The 16165-nt window shown below is 57.8% G+C and overlaps 1 protein-coding gene across 1 annotated transcript in view; it reads right to left on the bottom strand.

Moving 5' to 3' along the window:
* Window positions 1-16165, bottom strand: part of ZNF385C (zinc finger protein 385C) — a gene marked incomplete at its 3' end in the record, with an annotated part of 58619 nt that overhangs the window by 19824 nt on the left and 22630 nt on the right. The window lies entirely within an intron of this gene.

Genomic DNA, 16165 nt, shown 5'->3' on the forward strand with positions numbered 1-16165 from the left:
TAGCGGTGGCCGGGGATGGGGAAGGCCGCGCGGCGTGGCCGGCGCTTGGCCATGGGGACCCGGTGGAAGCGGTGGCCGGGGGAGCTGGGGAGGATGCGCCCTGTGCGTGCCCCCCTGCTGGAACCCCATCCCTTAGGATCCAAGGAGGGCAAAGGCGATGGGACCCCCCGCACACGCAGCAGGATAGGCTGCAATAGCGTTTGCTGTGGGTGTCCCAGGGTTTGGGCAGAGCCAGGGCCAGAAAAGCAGGTCCCAGCCCTGGCCACCGGTGATGGGCTTTGGCGAAATCCAGGTTCGAGACCCTGGGGACCACCCCAGTGGGACACGTCCCCAGCTCCCGCTCAAACCGCGTTTAACAGCGCTGCTGGTCCAGAGCTGCGAGCCTGGCACCCACCCCTCACACTGGGGCTCCCCGCTGAGCATTGCGGCTCCTCTCGTGCCAAACAAAACTCCTTTTAGCACTAAACGCAGTGACATTTAGAGCCCCTCAACTACGCCACCTCTGCTTCCCCCAAACACGGCTCCTGAGCACACCAGAATCCCGCAGGATGGGGACACCCCCGCTGCTGCCCAGCCTGGACACGGTGTCCGGTGCTGAGGGATGCTCCTGCTGCAGAGCTGCGGGCCCACGATAAGAGCCAGGATTAGGCACGCCATTGTACCTGGCTCAGGCTGGCTCCACACCAGGGAGGGGATGGGGCCTCCGAGTGAATTCCTCTCTTTAGGCTCCCCCTCATGTCCCGAGGCTCTTCCTGTGCTCAGGACATTCCTGCCCGGCACCTCAGCCCAGCGGTAATGCTAACAGGAGCTGGGTGAAACCAGAGACGGGGCTCCCAGGGCTGAAAATATGCACTATTTATTCTTGTGCTAATGCAGGCGAGAAAAGGGGACTTAGGCTTTTTAATGAGTTTTCAGGCTGGAGGCTGCCCCATCCCCTGTTTCCCAGCATCCGGAGAGGATTGCCGGGAAAGGCACCCAAACCCAGAGCAGAGGGATAGGGAGCACCAAGGACCCCCATCCAAGTCCCTGGAAACAGGTGGGTTTGGCAAAAGCACTCCCTGTCCACCTTCCCCTCCGCTTTCACCACACCAGGTACAAGTGCAGACACTTGTTATCAGGAGCCAAAGGGAGCCAGGCAGGGAAAATCCACAGCAGGGAAACAAAAGAAGCAAAAGGGACCAGGCAGGAACCAAAGATCCCACTGGGTAAATCAACCACAGCAGCACGCAGCTCCTCACCCAGCACGGCCACAACCCCAGGGACCCTGCCCCATGGCTCCCAACATCCAGCTTTTTACTGGGAGCCTCCAGCTTTAACAGGGATGTGGGGCAGCGCTTGCAGGATGCCCCTGACGAGCATCCCTGCCCTCACATCCCCACAGGACGCCGGCCCTTATTCCCAAAGGAACCGACACGGGAACGCTGCTGTCGGCCTCAGTGCCGCAGCAGAGCCTGGGTTGGCTTCATTGTGGCTATTTTCCCCTCGGTGACAGGCGGGCGGGCAGGTGCCCGGCTGCACGAGCGCATTCATCATCAGCGCGGCTGCTGCCATGAGCCACACTTTCCACTTGAACCAAACCCGGGGCGCGGAGCATTCAACGGCGCTGCCAAAGGGATGGATCCTGGTACACCCCCCCCCCCCCCCCCCGCAGTGATCCAGCCCCACGGCCGCGTTCCCGAGGGTTTGTCATTGTGCTCGCAAGAAGCTGACTGAAATCCCAGCCACGTTATCCCAAGGGTATTAAATCCCTGAGTCCAAACACATTCATGGGGTTTTGGTTGCTTCTCTGCTTTGAGCCATCTCAGCCTCTGGGCTATGACCACGCTTTTCCAGCAGGGAAGAGCAGTTCCTGGTGCTCCGGAGCTGCAAACCCCAGCGAGCCCCATCCCTTCACAGCACCCAGCTCCAGCAGCCACCCTCCTGCCACCCATCACGCAGGGTGAGCTCTGTGCAGGGGCTCTGGTCTGGGGGGGCAGCAGAGCGGGGACCATGGGGTGCTGCTGGAGAAGGAGCCCCCCCAGTCACTACCAGCTCGCAGGACGCTGCCTCCCTCCTCACTCCCCTTGTCACAACCTTCTGCTGCGTGACTCGAGCTGGCAGGGATCAGCCCTGAAACCAACTCAAACGACATCTGCAAACTCTGGGGCATGGCCACAGACAGGGCGCCTTGGCCAAGCGGGGGGGGCCAGTGCTCATTTCGCCCCCATCAGCGACCCTGGCTCTGGGCTGATGCTCTTCTGGGCAGAAACAGGGGCGCTTTGCCCCCCACAAGGCAGCAAAGCCTTTTTGTCAAGGAGCAAGAGGGGAAGACAATGAGATCTCCCCCCCTCCCAATTGATCCTGGTTCTCAAAAGGCACCTCGGCTGCATCCAGCATCCCAGGAGCTGCCCCAAGCCATAACCCTGCACAACCAATGTACTAAACTATGTCTAAGGGGCAAAACTGGATGGAGGTCTTGCTCTATCCAGCCTCTTTTCCTCCCCCATGTCCACAGGCATCCAGCCCACCTCTCCTTGGATCTTGATTCCCAGACATCCCCATCTGAAAAATCAGCATTTAGCAATGAGCAGCCTTCCAGCAACCCCGACCCTTCAGCATCCCCTGCATCCTGCTGGGACCGGTACCAAGGAGCCCGGGAGGGAGCTGGACTCCTCCTGACCTGGGGCAGGAGCAGGAAGGAGGCAGTGAGTATTGAACCGATTCGGGCTCTGCTCCCCCAAAGCCCTGCCCACCCTACCATCACCACCTCCTCTGGGGTGGTGGGGGACAGGTCAGGGTGCTCCTGAAGGATGGGAAGCTCAGGGGGGAGACCGGAGCCCCGGATAGTTCAGTCTTTATCCAGGGCATCGTTTAAATCAGAACAATTATGGGCAAGTCCACTTCATTCTGGCCAGGGAGCGAGTGACAGAAATGAAAAGGAAAAAACCCAATAACTCCAATTGATGCTTTCTCACCATTCCAGTGAAATAAGCAATTGGGAACAAAGGAAGGGGCTCCTGTCTCTGCCAGCCTCTTGAAGCCAACACAGTTTTCACTGTGAGCAGTGAAAATGAATGATTTCTGTTATTGAAGCACCTGAAGCTCAGGGGGGTACAAAGGGGATCATCCCCCTTGCAGGGGTCCCACTGGCTCTGACTTCAGGGCTGTAAGTCCTGGGGGTCCAGGGGGCTTTCAAACCCCAATCCATTTACAAGCTCACCCCAAAGGTTCTCCCAAGGGCAAAGCCCCTTTGCCTCCCCCTGCTCCCAGCACTGTTTTCTGGGAGCTCAGCATCCATCGCTTTTGTGCTGACAGCTGAGATGGGCACAGACCCCCCTGCCCTGGCCCAGGCTGGTCCTGCCAGGGTCGGGATGATGACAACACATCTGTCATTCTGTTTTCATTAGGTTTTTATTTCCTACCGCTGGTGTTTCATGGTCATTTCCGCCACTCCCACCCAGGCCATGCCAACAGCATCCCTTTGGAGCGGAGGGGGCACCGCAGCCCACTCCTGCTGCCATCCTGCTCGAAAAGGGAAAAACCCATGTGCTGCATGCCCAGCCCCCGCGGTCATCGGGGCTCTGGGACATGAGGCGGGTGCTGGAAGGGACCCTCCAAGCGCCGGTGCCAGCAGCAGAAGCTTCAGCCAAGTCCAGGTTCGTTTAAAGCCCCGTTCGCAGCTCGTTACTCCAGGTGAGGTATCATTACAAACCATCTAAAAAGTAAATGGTGAAGGATACCCTTGGCCAGTGCTGTGATATTTTCTAACCCACATCATACTGGAGGTCAAGATTAGATGACAGCTTGGTCTAAAAATACTCCGAAGGGGAGGCTGAGGCTGTCGGAGTAGCTCAGAGCCCCCGCTGGGCGAGCTCGGGGTTGAAACGAGGAGACTGATGTTCTCCCCAGGCTATTCCTTGGTGCGAGCCCCTGGCAATAAAACCAGTGGGGCACGTACAGAGAAACCCACCCAGAGCAACCCCAGCCTCACCACCCGATGAAGGAGCCCCAAACCAAACCCCGTTTGAGAGGGGACAGGCTCCCGTCCCCATTCACCCCCACAGTGGCAGAGAGGACACAGAGCCTTATTAAGCAGCCAGTTAACAGGAGCTAACCCAGAGCAGCACTAGGGCCCAAGCGCGGTCCCAGCCTGTGCTGCAGCACCGAGCGGAGCTGCGGGGCTCCGGGTTTCCACTTGGTTCTTCAGAGGTGTTTAAATCACAGCGGGAAGAGGAGGCAGAACACTCACAGCACAAACACCTTCCAGCCACCACGTTTCTCTACTCAGTGCGGCACAGAGATCACCAGCAAGAGCCTGGTTCAGGACTGAAGCTTTAGCGGCTTTGCAACATTTCAGACATATTTGAGACCACAAAGCTAAAAACAAGTTCGGGTTGGGGTTATTTTTGTTGCTGCTCTTCGGGTTCTTTTGTTTTAAACCTGCTTTGCCTGACAAGTACCCAGATAAACATCCCGAGCAGCACCACACGCTCCAGAGGTGCAGGGAGAGGCAGCTCGCAGAGGAAAGGTTGTGTTTCAAACTATTAGGACAATCCAAGTGATCCCAGGAGCCAGCCGAGGGGCAAGGCTGGAGGAAGGGCAGAGCGGGCACCCTGGAGGAGCCCTATCCGCCGTGCCAGCCCCGTACCGACAAGTCCACACCAGGGAGAGGGCACTCGTTTTACCTGCGGTGCCCGGAAGCATGCAGACACGCACATGCTCACATGTATGTGCGCACCCACATGCACATGGACTGCATAGAGGGAACCAGCACCGCTGCCAGCAGGGACCCACCGCACCGAGAATAAACCCACCGAAATGCCCAGCCCTGGCTCTGCGCATGGAACGGGTCCCAGCGCAGCGCCACGCTCCGTCTGCGGCCACAGCTCACCGAGCCCGCGGCAGCGAGGCACCGACGGCACCCCCAAACCGCACCCCCCAACAGCCGCTTCCCCCCACAGAGGCGCTGCCGGCCCCACACTCCACCCCAAAACCATCCAAGCATTCTCGTCACGGGTGCAGCAGGAATACGAGCTGGAGCTGACACCCGAACAAAGAGCAAGGGCAAGAGCTGCGAGCCCACGACCTTTTTCTGCCTCTTTTTGCAGCCCTGGGAAAAATCAATGCGATGCAGTGATTCAAACTCAGCTTGAGCCCCGCAAGTCATCAGGATGTGCAGGCTGGAGCAGAGGAACGGGCTGCGTGTGCGCCGGGGCTGGAGGGACCATTTTGTTGATGCAAATAAAAAGAACCAGCTCTTTAAATAGGTTTTTGGGCAGGGAACGGCAACGACCCGGTTTGCTTAGGAAGAAGGAAACCTCACGAGGGTGGTTTGGGGTGGGGAGCCCTGATGGGAGTGGGATGGGGACCCCGCAGGTGAATCACGGTTTGTGTTGGATGCCGCTCAGCCCCTCGCTCCGAGCCCGGGCTCCTCCAGCCCCACGCATTCCTGGAGCTCTTCCCCAGCAGTAAAGAACCCAGCTCAATTTTTCACTATTAAGTCTGTGGTCAAAATTGCAACGGGGTGAAAAGATCCCCCCCGCCCCCCCATGCTCCCTCTTCCCCATGACCTCAGCCGAGCTACCCCGGAGATAAGAAACAACCAGATGTATTTTCTCCCTTAGAGCACAACTCGCGCCGTGATTTATTGCCGTTTTCCCAAGCTCAAGTAACTCGGTGGAAGCCGCTGCCCGCAGGAGCGCTCGGACGGGCTCCGGAGCATCCCATGCCCGGAACAGGATCAGAGCGAGAGCCCGGACCCCCGCCCTGACAAACCGCGCTCCCCCCCGCCCAGGGGGGACCCTGCTCCCCCCCAGCTGCTCCGCGGGGGGGGAAGTTGCGCTTTACCCACCTAGAAGCATTTTGAATCCGGCTGCGTCCCCTCAGCGCTGCTGCTGCTGCTGCCTCCCGCTCTCCCGGCTGGGTGCGGGCAGGGCGGGACTCGCCCACAGCCCCCGCCCCGCCGCGCACCCGCCCCAATGTACAGGTTAAAGCCGCCGGGCGGTGCGAGCCCCTCACCCGCGCGTCCGGCCCCTCCTTGGCCCGAGCGCAAAAGCCGCCGGAGGTGCCGGGTATTGAGATGGAAATGGAGGAGAGGGAAGCGGAGGGGGGTCCAGCCCTCCCACCCCCCCCAGCCACAGAAGGGGAGCTCCGGGTGGGAGGAGGGAGCCTGCAACCGGAGCGCCCCAAGGAGCTGGTTTTGGGGCCCCAAGCTGGGTCTCCCCGCTTGGGGACGTGGGGGCAGCAGCGGCACCGACCCCTTCCGGGAGCTGCTCCCCAAAAATCCCATCGTTACAGGCACACGGTAGTGGGATGAGGCTGAGCCAAGCATCCCCCTGACCGGCATCACTCCAGACTGCCCGGGAAGCCCAGCACATCCAGCACCGCTGCCATGCTTCCCCCACTCCAGTCCCCAGTGCACCCCTCGGCTTTCGGGGTTCAGGACCATTGACGCTTGCCCAAGAGCAGCAGCGTGAGGGGAAGCTCCCAACTTGACTGCATGGTGCCTTTTGAAGAGGGAAAACCTGCCTGTGAAAGGAGGAAACAATTGTCTTCCCCCTCCAAAAGGGAGATGGGGAAAACAGGCAGGGATTTCAGTGCTTCCCTTTAGTCAAACAACACAAGGAGTCAGGCAGAACCTCTCTCCTTCAGCAGAGCAAAACCAAAGCTGTAAACCATGAGATGCCAAATCACCTCCCCAGGCACTGCAGCTGGACCAGGCGCTTCTGGGGTAGATTCCAGCATTTTGGTACTCTGAAAAGTACCCAAAGCTGTTGGGCCCCACTGCATGGTGCTGTGGACGAGGGCATTCATGGGTCCTTCTTCCTGTACCCACCGGGCAGCACCAGGCACACATTCAGGTGCTGCTCTCAGGGTCCTGAGCAGCAGCCACTGATTTAGCCCCAGCACTCACTAATCTAGGATCAACATCTGGGCCCATGCTGCCTGGTACTGGCCTCCCCAGGCTATTTAAACCCCATATTAATATGTTCAGTGTCATCAGCAATGTGGCCTTACCACAAGTGAGCATCAAGCAGAGGGGAGGCGGAGGTGTCAAGACCAGAAGGAGCAGGGGGCTGACAACCACCCAGGGGCTCTTCTCCTTTTCCCTGCAACAACCACAGGCCATTGGCAAGTTTGGCATCTCTCAACTTCCAGCCCCACTGGCAAGCACCAGCCTGACCAATACACAGCCCTGAACCGCTCGCTGCATCCTCCATCCATCCTCGCTCACCCCAGCTCTGACCAGCCAGTGACAAGGGTTAGGGGTGGTCTTGGCAGTGCTGGTGTAATGGTTGGACTTGATGCTCTTAAGGGTCTTTTCCAACCCAATTGATTCTATGACCCATTGGGGCTGCTGCTGAGTTGATCCCTGCCAGGCAGGCACATCCCAGCTGGTACCAGCGGAGCTGAGAGGGGTCGAGCTGGCGTGACAGGGAGGGGTGGGAATGAGGAATGGCAGCGTGGGACTGTGTTTTATGGCGGAGCTTTGAGGCCAGCTGGAGCAGAGGCTAATTGCAGGTACTGATTACAGACCCCGGCCATTAACACCTCCTGCCCCGCCGCAGCAGATCCCTGGAATTTCCCAGCGATGCAGCGTGGGTCCGGCTGGTGCATAACTTGCTATATTTGTATGAGGACCCCAGCACTGGCACATGGCAGCGGCACAAACCCTCCCACCAGGCCCAGACCCCATCACCCTCCCTATTGGGGGGCATCGCCAGCCACCCCACACCCAGGCAGCACATCCCACAGCCACTTCTTCCATAACATCCTCTACTGCCGAGCATCTTCACTGCTGCAAAGGGCGCCTGGGGCCATGACAAACGGCTTCACCATCCCTGTGTGACACCGTGGGAGGCATGAAAAGAAATTCAATCAAAGCCACGGGCATCGCTGTGTCAGATGCTACAACCCCCCCGCAATCACTGCTTCTCAGCACAGGTTTGTTCAGGGGCCCCATGGCAGAGCAATGGAGGGAGAGGTGGTGAAACCAGAGGTGTCTCGGCACAGAGGCCTGCCCCGGCACAGCCACAGCCCCCGGCAGCCCACAGCTCATCATGAACATCCCGGGAGAGGCAAGTCCCAACCACGCAGTCACAGTGGGAGCGTTCCCTGTGCCCACACTGAGCCAGGCTTGCTCGGGCAGGTCTGCTCAAGCCGTGCCTGCAGCAGCAGCTCAATGGGAAGAGGAGGGAAGGAGCTGGGAGGATGATTGGGAAGCAGAGTGGGTGTCTGACCCACCAGGCTCAGTTTGAGCACGGGCTGTCCCTAACGCCAGCAATTCATTGGGCTCTTTGTGAGGACAGACTTGGGGAACCACAACAGAGCGATTACTCTGAAGCCTACTGAGGGCAGTGTTAAACTCTGCACCGGCCGAGTGTCAAGAGCCCATGTTTTAACCACCAGAACCACTGAGAGATGACCAGGACAGGCTCTGCCCAACCTTAGACTCCAAAGGCTGGCAAACAAGGAGCAGAATTGGGCAACAAACATCAGTAAACAAGGGAGACAGAGGGAACAAACCCAGCAGGAAGCTGCCCCCCTGCCCATCCTGGCCGAGCCCTCCAGCGCCTTTCTGGCCGACTTTGTTCACCGAGGATTTAGGGTATAATTTGGGGGTGAAAGATGCCAGATAGGATCAGGACGGATACACCTGGAGGAACTGTATTGGTTTGCCTCTGCTCTGAAACTTGAGCCCATAGAAGCAGAGGCTGAGGCGCGGAGCAGCCGCCGGCAGCGCATCCCCGCCGGGCTGGGAAGGAAGGCGCTGACCTTTCCTGCTCCCGAGTTTGCTCAGGATTAAGATAACACATTTTAAGGGCTGAATCCTCCCCCCGGGGGCTTCCTGCACAAAGAGATGGGGTTTTGTGGCTCACATTCCACACCCCCCCCATAATGAACAGACCCCGGCCGGCGGGCAGGTGCCCACCCCAATGGGATCAGAGCATCCTGATGTTTCAATTCATTCTTCCTGGAGGTTTCTGCTTTTATCCACCTGAAAGGATGCATTTGGCGGTGGTGATAGGGGGACATGCACCCCCCAGGAATCGGTGGTTTAACCTCAGTTTTCTTCACAAAGGGAAGGCCTGGTATCATCGTGTTTCTAAGACCCACGGTAACGTCCAAACACCTCTGCTTTCCTTCCCTGTGCCACTTTAATCTTTGCTGTTTCAGAGGAACGATATCACCCTTTCATCAGGTGCGAAGTGGCAGCTTTAAACTGTGATGGAATCTACTTCATTAAGGGCCGTTTTGTGGCAGGGTGAGGTGTTAAAACACCATTTCCCCCTCGTTTTAGTAAGGATTCACCTCAAAAAAACCCCACAGCTTAAAATGGTTTAAATGTGTACGATCAGAATCCTGACCCTTCAGCAGCACAGCCATTGGTGCTGCCCGGGTGCAGCTGCCACATCCCCAGGTCTGGGATGTCAAACAGGGGCTGCTCCATCCCTCAGCAAAGAGCCCCAAGGACATGCAAGTGCTTGAATGAAGGAGCCAGGGCTGCAGGAGCAGAGCCAGCACCTCCCGCGCTCATCCTTCTGCCCAGGGACACGTCTAATTCCAAAGGCATCCAGGCCAGGTCTGCAAATAGGGCGGAGAAACGGGATGACCTAAAAATGTTTAATTATCAGGGAAAGAGATGGAAATTACACCTGGAAATAGCTTCAGAGAGCTTCGTTTTCCCATCTAATTTCAGAGGGGCCCCTCTAGAAGAACCAGGGCAGAGGATTTCGCCTGCGACCACACTTCAGCGCCCAAAGAAACCCTTTGCACAGCACCAAGAGCCTCCCGCTGGCACGGCAATGGCAGCATAAATGAAAGCGTTCCTCCTAAATCCATGGCTGTGGAAAATATCAAAGGTGAACGGGAGCAGTGTTTGTTTTCGGAAAGCAGCAACAACTCTAAGGCAAGAGCAGGGAGGGAAACCTGATTTAAGGCAATGACTGCAGGTAAACGCAGCCCAGCTCCATCAGAGGGTAACTGCCTCCCATGCTCTGGAAGCAGAGGGTCAGGTTGAGGGAGCCGAGTATCCCAGCATGGACCCACCTCTGGGGCTCCGTGCCCCCTTTCTCCAACAGCCAGAACCCCATTTTCTCCCTGTTCTAACACCACGGGGTTATAAAGGGGAGAGATCACTCTGGGAAAGACAGCAGAAAGCGTGACGAGGGCAGATCAGCTCTTCACAGAAAATCTTATATTGCTTACGACTTACTGTCTGGGAACATAAACCAGTTTAACCAGCCGGCCCTAAATCACAGTGACAGCTTTACACTACCCACAAACCTCTGCTCGCCCTCATCCAGCTCAGCCCAACCTCCCCCTTCCACAGCCACCCGTTTTTGAGCTCTCATTCCCCCCCTTCCTCCGGGAGAGCAGCACACACGTAGGATGGAGCAGTGAACCCAAGGCACAGCAGGGCCCGGAAGGGGTGAGCTGCAGTCCCAGCCTCACTGCTCATGGAGATCCTGAACAACTCCCCCTTCCCAGTTCTCATCCATCCCTTCAGCCCCAGCGGTCTTTGGGATGGACATCACACGCACAGCCTGCGTTTTATCCAGCCCTGCTGATGGGAGCAGGATGCAGTGGGATGCTTCTCCTCTCCCACAGTGGAGCAGGGCAGTGGCTGCCCTTGTCACTGGGAACAGCACACTGAGGTCCTGCGCATCCTCACCTCTCCATAGGGACATTTAAGGAGTGAAAGGTTCCACTGAGCAGGGCGCTAACAAGCAGAGCCCTGCTCGCAGGCAGCTGATGCTTTTAGCATCTCCCCCCCCTCCCCAGAATAAATCCCAGGCTTTTCCTCTTCCAAATCTGCTGAGCCGATGCTACATGGGAAACTGTGAAACATTCCATGGCCGCATGCTCCCTGTTGCTCTTAATCCACTTCTAATTAAGATCGCGTGTGACGCAGCCCTGAGCTAAGTGGCCATAAAATGCTATTGTGGCAACTTGATAGCAAACCAAATGGAAGGAAATCGCAGCAAAATCCAAGATTAAGGACGATGGGATCACAAAATACAGGGCTTAAAAACAACACGAGGCAATTTCCTCCCGATGTGGGGAGAAAACACAGCAGCATCCTCTGAGCACAGCTCAGCCTCTGCAGGCAGCGCGGAGCAGGGACCACTGCTGCTCCATATGGATCCAACCTACATCCACTGCACAGGATCCACTCACAATCCCATAGGGAACAGACCAAACCACCCCAGAGTACCCCCTGGATGCCCCAGGCTGTGATTCAAGCCAATGACTTCCCCAAGCCCATTCCGAGCAGCTCATCCCAGCGCATCCCTGGCATCAGTAGCTCCCACAGCAGAGGAGACACATGGGAATACAGTGCTGGCTGCTGCATCTTGCCAGGACTCAAAGGACTAAACCCCTTTATCCCAGAAATGATCACAGCCCTTTGATGAGGGGGATTTTAAAAGGAAGGAAGGAGCAAGGGCTGGAAGCATCACCAGGAATTGGGCTGGCACGTTATCAAAGGAGGAATTGGCCGCACAGGACCGGGTGTTGGGTTAAAGCTCCCTGCTCCCCGCGTGATGCTGCATCCTCAGCTGATGACCACTGCACCCTTCCCGAGAAGCACCTCGTGAAGGTCAGAGCAGCTTCACACCAGGGAGACAATCTGGGGACTGGCCCAGGACCAAAAGCCAGTCTCCAACATCGATGTGCAGCCACCAGCGAGGTCTCCCCTTCAGAATGACCCTGTCCCTCCCATCACCCATTCATTCCTCACCCTGACCTATGCACCCTCCTCACCCTCTGCCAGGACGCCTCTTGCGCTCTGGGACATGGGTCCAGGACCTCAGACCCCCTCATTTCCCCTCAATACACTGAGAAGCCGCAGGTTTCCACACTCCCCTCCCATGGTCACGAGCCCCATGGCCCAAGCACCAGCTGTCCCAAAGGTTGGGTTTGATTTAGATCAGCTTCATTTGTTATCTTTTGGCTCCATCTGCTCTTTCAGACAAACCCCTCCTGCAGACACAGCCAGAGCATCAGCCCCGACCTCCTCCTCGCTCTGAGCATCACACACCAGCCTGGGCAAGCAGAGCCTGGGAGCTTCTCTGCAGCATCCCTTGGCCAAGAGTTGAACTTTAGTTGAAGTTACCAATTCAATACACTCAGCGGTGAGCTCTGATACAGCTCTGACTCTACGAGAAGCCAAGGAGCTGGGCTTTGCAGGGAGACAGCAACAGAATGGGCTATCACCAGAGGGTTTAAAAAGGGAGCAGTCTTCCCCAGGTCAATGAGCTGGCACAAGGCTGATGTGCCCAGGGGAGGCTTTGGGCTCACACGGAGCCCACAGGCCCTTTTCCCCCTCCCAAAATGGCTTTTTCTTTGGCACAACAAGAGCATTTAGTGGGATGGAACCGATTCTCCCCTCTCCCCACCCAACTGGCCTGTTCAGACCCACCAGCTCCCCCCACGCCAGGGCTCTGCTTTCCCAGGGGATGCTCCGGGGGGCTTCAGGACTCATTTACCCACAGGGTTATCCCAGCCCAGCAGAGAGCATTGATGGAGGAGCTGTTCAGTGGGAGCAGGTTCCCCCCCAGCACCCCCTCTGTCAAAGGCAGGGGCTCGGCTGGCACCCCCTGTGCAGCACAAGAGCACCGGCTCCCAGAGGAGCGCAGGTTCCCCTGGGGTCCCCACGTCCCCTCTGCGGCAGAGCCAGCGATGCCGGAGCTGTCACAACGATTTCTGTGCTCATCTCCGACCTTTCCGCCCTGCAAACACGCACAGACACGGCCCAGCTCCAACAGGGAACCAGGATCGTGCCCTTGGAGAGGAGCCCAGAGATCAGGGCTGCGCTGCCGGGGAGCGGGGATGGCACCAGGCAGCCCTGGGGAGGGAACAGGGAGCAGAGGGAGAGCTCGTGACATGGATTAGCACCGGGATCCAGCCGGATCCGGGTGCTCCGGGCTGGGGCTGGGAAAAGCAGCTTGAGGTGGGCTCTGGGCTCGCATGGATGCTCCTGCATGGAGCATCCTTCCTGTCATCCCCAGCCAAGGGGCATGAGCTGCTATCGGCTTGGATCTGCCAGGAAACCAGGAGACTCCTGCTCCAAAGGACACCGCTTCCCACTGGTTCCAGTGCAATGTGAGCTGACAGGGACACAGGCTCTGGCAGCAGGGGAGCATGAGCTGCTCCTCCCATCCCAGGGCTGGTTTGGGACACGGTGGAGCGGCCGTTTTTGGGAGCACTCAACAGCGAGGGGGTAAATGCGATGCTCCAGCTCAGCCCATCCTGCAATGGGCAGCCCCTGAGATGGTCCAGAAGGAAAAAGGGAAGCAGCAAATCCATCCCATGCCCTCTCCCAGCACATAAGAAGCACTGGAGGCCGAGCCAGTTTTGGGGTATTGCAGCTCTTTGTGCTCATTCAGCACCAAAACTGAGGGGTCCAACCCCTGCTGTGGGAACATGAGGACACCAAGAGCTCCCTTGGGCACCCTTAAAAGTCCCAGGCAGTAATGAAATCATTCTTGACCCAGTTGGATTTGAACTGGCATCTGCAAGACGAAAGCATCTTTCATCTGTGGACATCCCCTATCTAATTGCTGCAATTCAACACGAGACAACAGAAATCTGTGATTTGCATGGCAAGAAAACGCCTCACGAACAATGACTTGTTTTTAAGTTGGGGTCTTTCTGGCATCGAGCTAATAAATGGTAATGATACTGATTATCCCATCTGTTTGCCAGCTCAGCTCCTCCACAGCCTTGCTCCACGGAACGCCAGCGATTGCAGCCTCTGCAGAAATCACTGATCAGAGAAGCCGGAGGGGAAGGGGGAAGATGGAGCTGTGAAAAGCTGCCTTTGATGTAGCTGGGATGTCAGCATGAGACAGAGATTCCCGCTCCGAGGAACATCCCAGCTTTGTCTAACTCCATTATTTCATTTAATCCCTTGTCTTTACAAACTCCCCTGCTCCTCCCAAGGCTCCCCAGTGCTGATGCGTTACCCGAGTCCACGCACCCGGCCCTCACCATGGTGGTGCTGGGCTGAGCCCATGGCTGGAGCAGGCAGCTTGGGCAGGAGCAGCCTGACAAGGGGTGACTGCACCCGTGGCCACAGGCAGGTTCACTTGCTCGGCACCCAAAGGTGCTGGTTTGGCCAGCGAAGGGCTCCGAGAGGAGTGTGATGGAGCAGGGCCCCCCAGCACCAAGCAGCCACCACCGCTGCCATCACGCTGCAGCCCTGGAGCACAGACCAGGGGCATCCCCAGTGCTTGTCCTTTGCTCTCTTGGCAAGGCTGGAAGGGCATCAGTGGGTGGTTGGACTTGAGGGGGGGTTCAGCCCCTCTCCCAGCACAGGCGACGTGGGGCTGAGTGGCACCGAGCACCCACAGTGCCAGCGGCAGGCGTCACATCAGGCAGTTCCCAGCCCCAGCGTATGATCCACGGCCAAGTTCCCAGCCTCCGGCTCACACCGGCAGCTCGTGACAGCGCTGGAAATGACCCTTTTAACCAAAAGCATTGGGAAAAGGTCAGCTCCAGGCAGCAGCAGGGGCTGCCGTGAGAGCAGCAACCAGCACCGTGTCCCCACCACCGCGGGGAGCAGGCACCGGCTGCTATTTCCCTACATAAGCAAATCCCAGCCGTGCAGAAGCCAAACTTCGCCTTGAACATGGAGCAAAGCGTGCGGGAGGCTGACAGAGCCCCAAGTGCTGGCAGAGGTCAGGGCAAGGCAGCAATACGCCTGCACGCTCTGAGATTCTTTGGCTTGGTAGGAAACGCATCCCTGGACAGAGCCCCCGCCGGGTCCAGGGAGGGAATCTGGAAGCTGCAGGCTGGAATTTATGAGCCTTGTTCCCATTAAAATAGCAGGCAATATTTCCATCTGTCAGGGAGCGATGATGAGCAAGCCCAGCTCCTTCGCATGTCCCAGGCCTTGCTCAGTCGAAGCCACCACCAGTGAGGGCAGGATTTGGCACGCAGATGACCATTGCCATGCTCGGAATGTGGCTCCAGCTTGCCCAGTCTGCAGCGGGAGCAGGTTGATCCCCCGGGGTCTGCCAGGGCCAGGGCACTGCAGGCAGGGCCCTGGCACCAGCTCCCACCCTCGGGGTCTGCTGGGGATGAGCATCTCCTGCCCCGGCCGGGAGCCAGGTCCTGCCGGCGCTGCGCTGCCTTTGAGGAAACTCAGTGCCCAGCAGGATGGCAGCTGCTGGAGGGGAGCTTGGGTCCAGAAGCCATCAGGGAGCACAGACACGAAGGCACCAGCATCAAGCACGGCCACCACGGTACCAGAGAGCATCAGTGTGTGCGTGGGGCACGGTGCTGTGAGCACCCATCCTGTTAACTGGGGCAGGACCCAGGATGCAGCGGGTTCTACCACCCTGCGACCCGCTGCTGCTTGGCTGTTTGCAAACACATTGAAGGGCTGCAAACAAACCAGCAAGTGCTATTAAACAAACATTTCCTGACGAAGCCAGGGGCTCCAGCGCTTTCCCGCTCTTCAGCAGAGCAGCTCCTCATGGAAGGGCAGTGGGGTGCAGGGGCCAGCTCCCAACACCCCAATTTACAGGATTCCAGCACATTCCTGCCCTTTCCACACCCCCTCAACTTCTCAGCATCCTCACTCCAGATAAAGGCACCAATTAGCTCCAAAGTGCTTCAGAGGCTTCAGCTCATTAATCCAACTTGTAATTAGTCTGGAAGGGAAGCAGGGCAGTTGCCAAGCTGCCACCCAGCGCTGCTCCAAGGGGGCTGCACCCAGACCCGCAGCCAGCAGCACCCTCCTGGATGGATGAGCCTGGGGTGCTCCCCTCCAGCCATTGCACAAGGGGGTGTTTCATAGTAAAGAGGCAATGAACAGCAACTCCACCAACAAGAACAGAAACTGCCCCAGCTCACAGCATCCACAGGCCTTAAAGCATCCTGTCATAGAGACAACAACAGCCAAACTCAGCACAGTTACAGGAGATCTGCATGGCAAGAGGCTGCAGGGGTGGGTCAAAGCAGCACCCAGAAAGCACGGAGCCAGTAACCCAGACTCCAACAGCCGCTCCGCTGTGATCTCATCCCAGCTGCATACATCACCTATGGAAACCCAAGGTGCTCACAAAGACACTGAGCACCAGCAACTGCCCTTGCACATGAATGGGACCCCACGTGTTTACCCATGGGCTTCCAGGCCCTAAAACCACTCAAAGACCAGCAGTGGCGTGGGGAAGAC

The sequence above is a fragment of the Psittacula echo genome, assembly GCF_963264785.1.
Source record: "Psittacula echo genome assembly, chromosome: 23".
NCBI classification, from domain to species: domain Eukaryota; kingdom Metazoa; phylum Chordata; class Aves; order Psittaciformes; family Psittacidae; genus Psittacula; species Psittacula echo.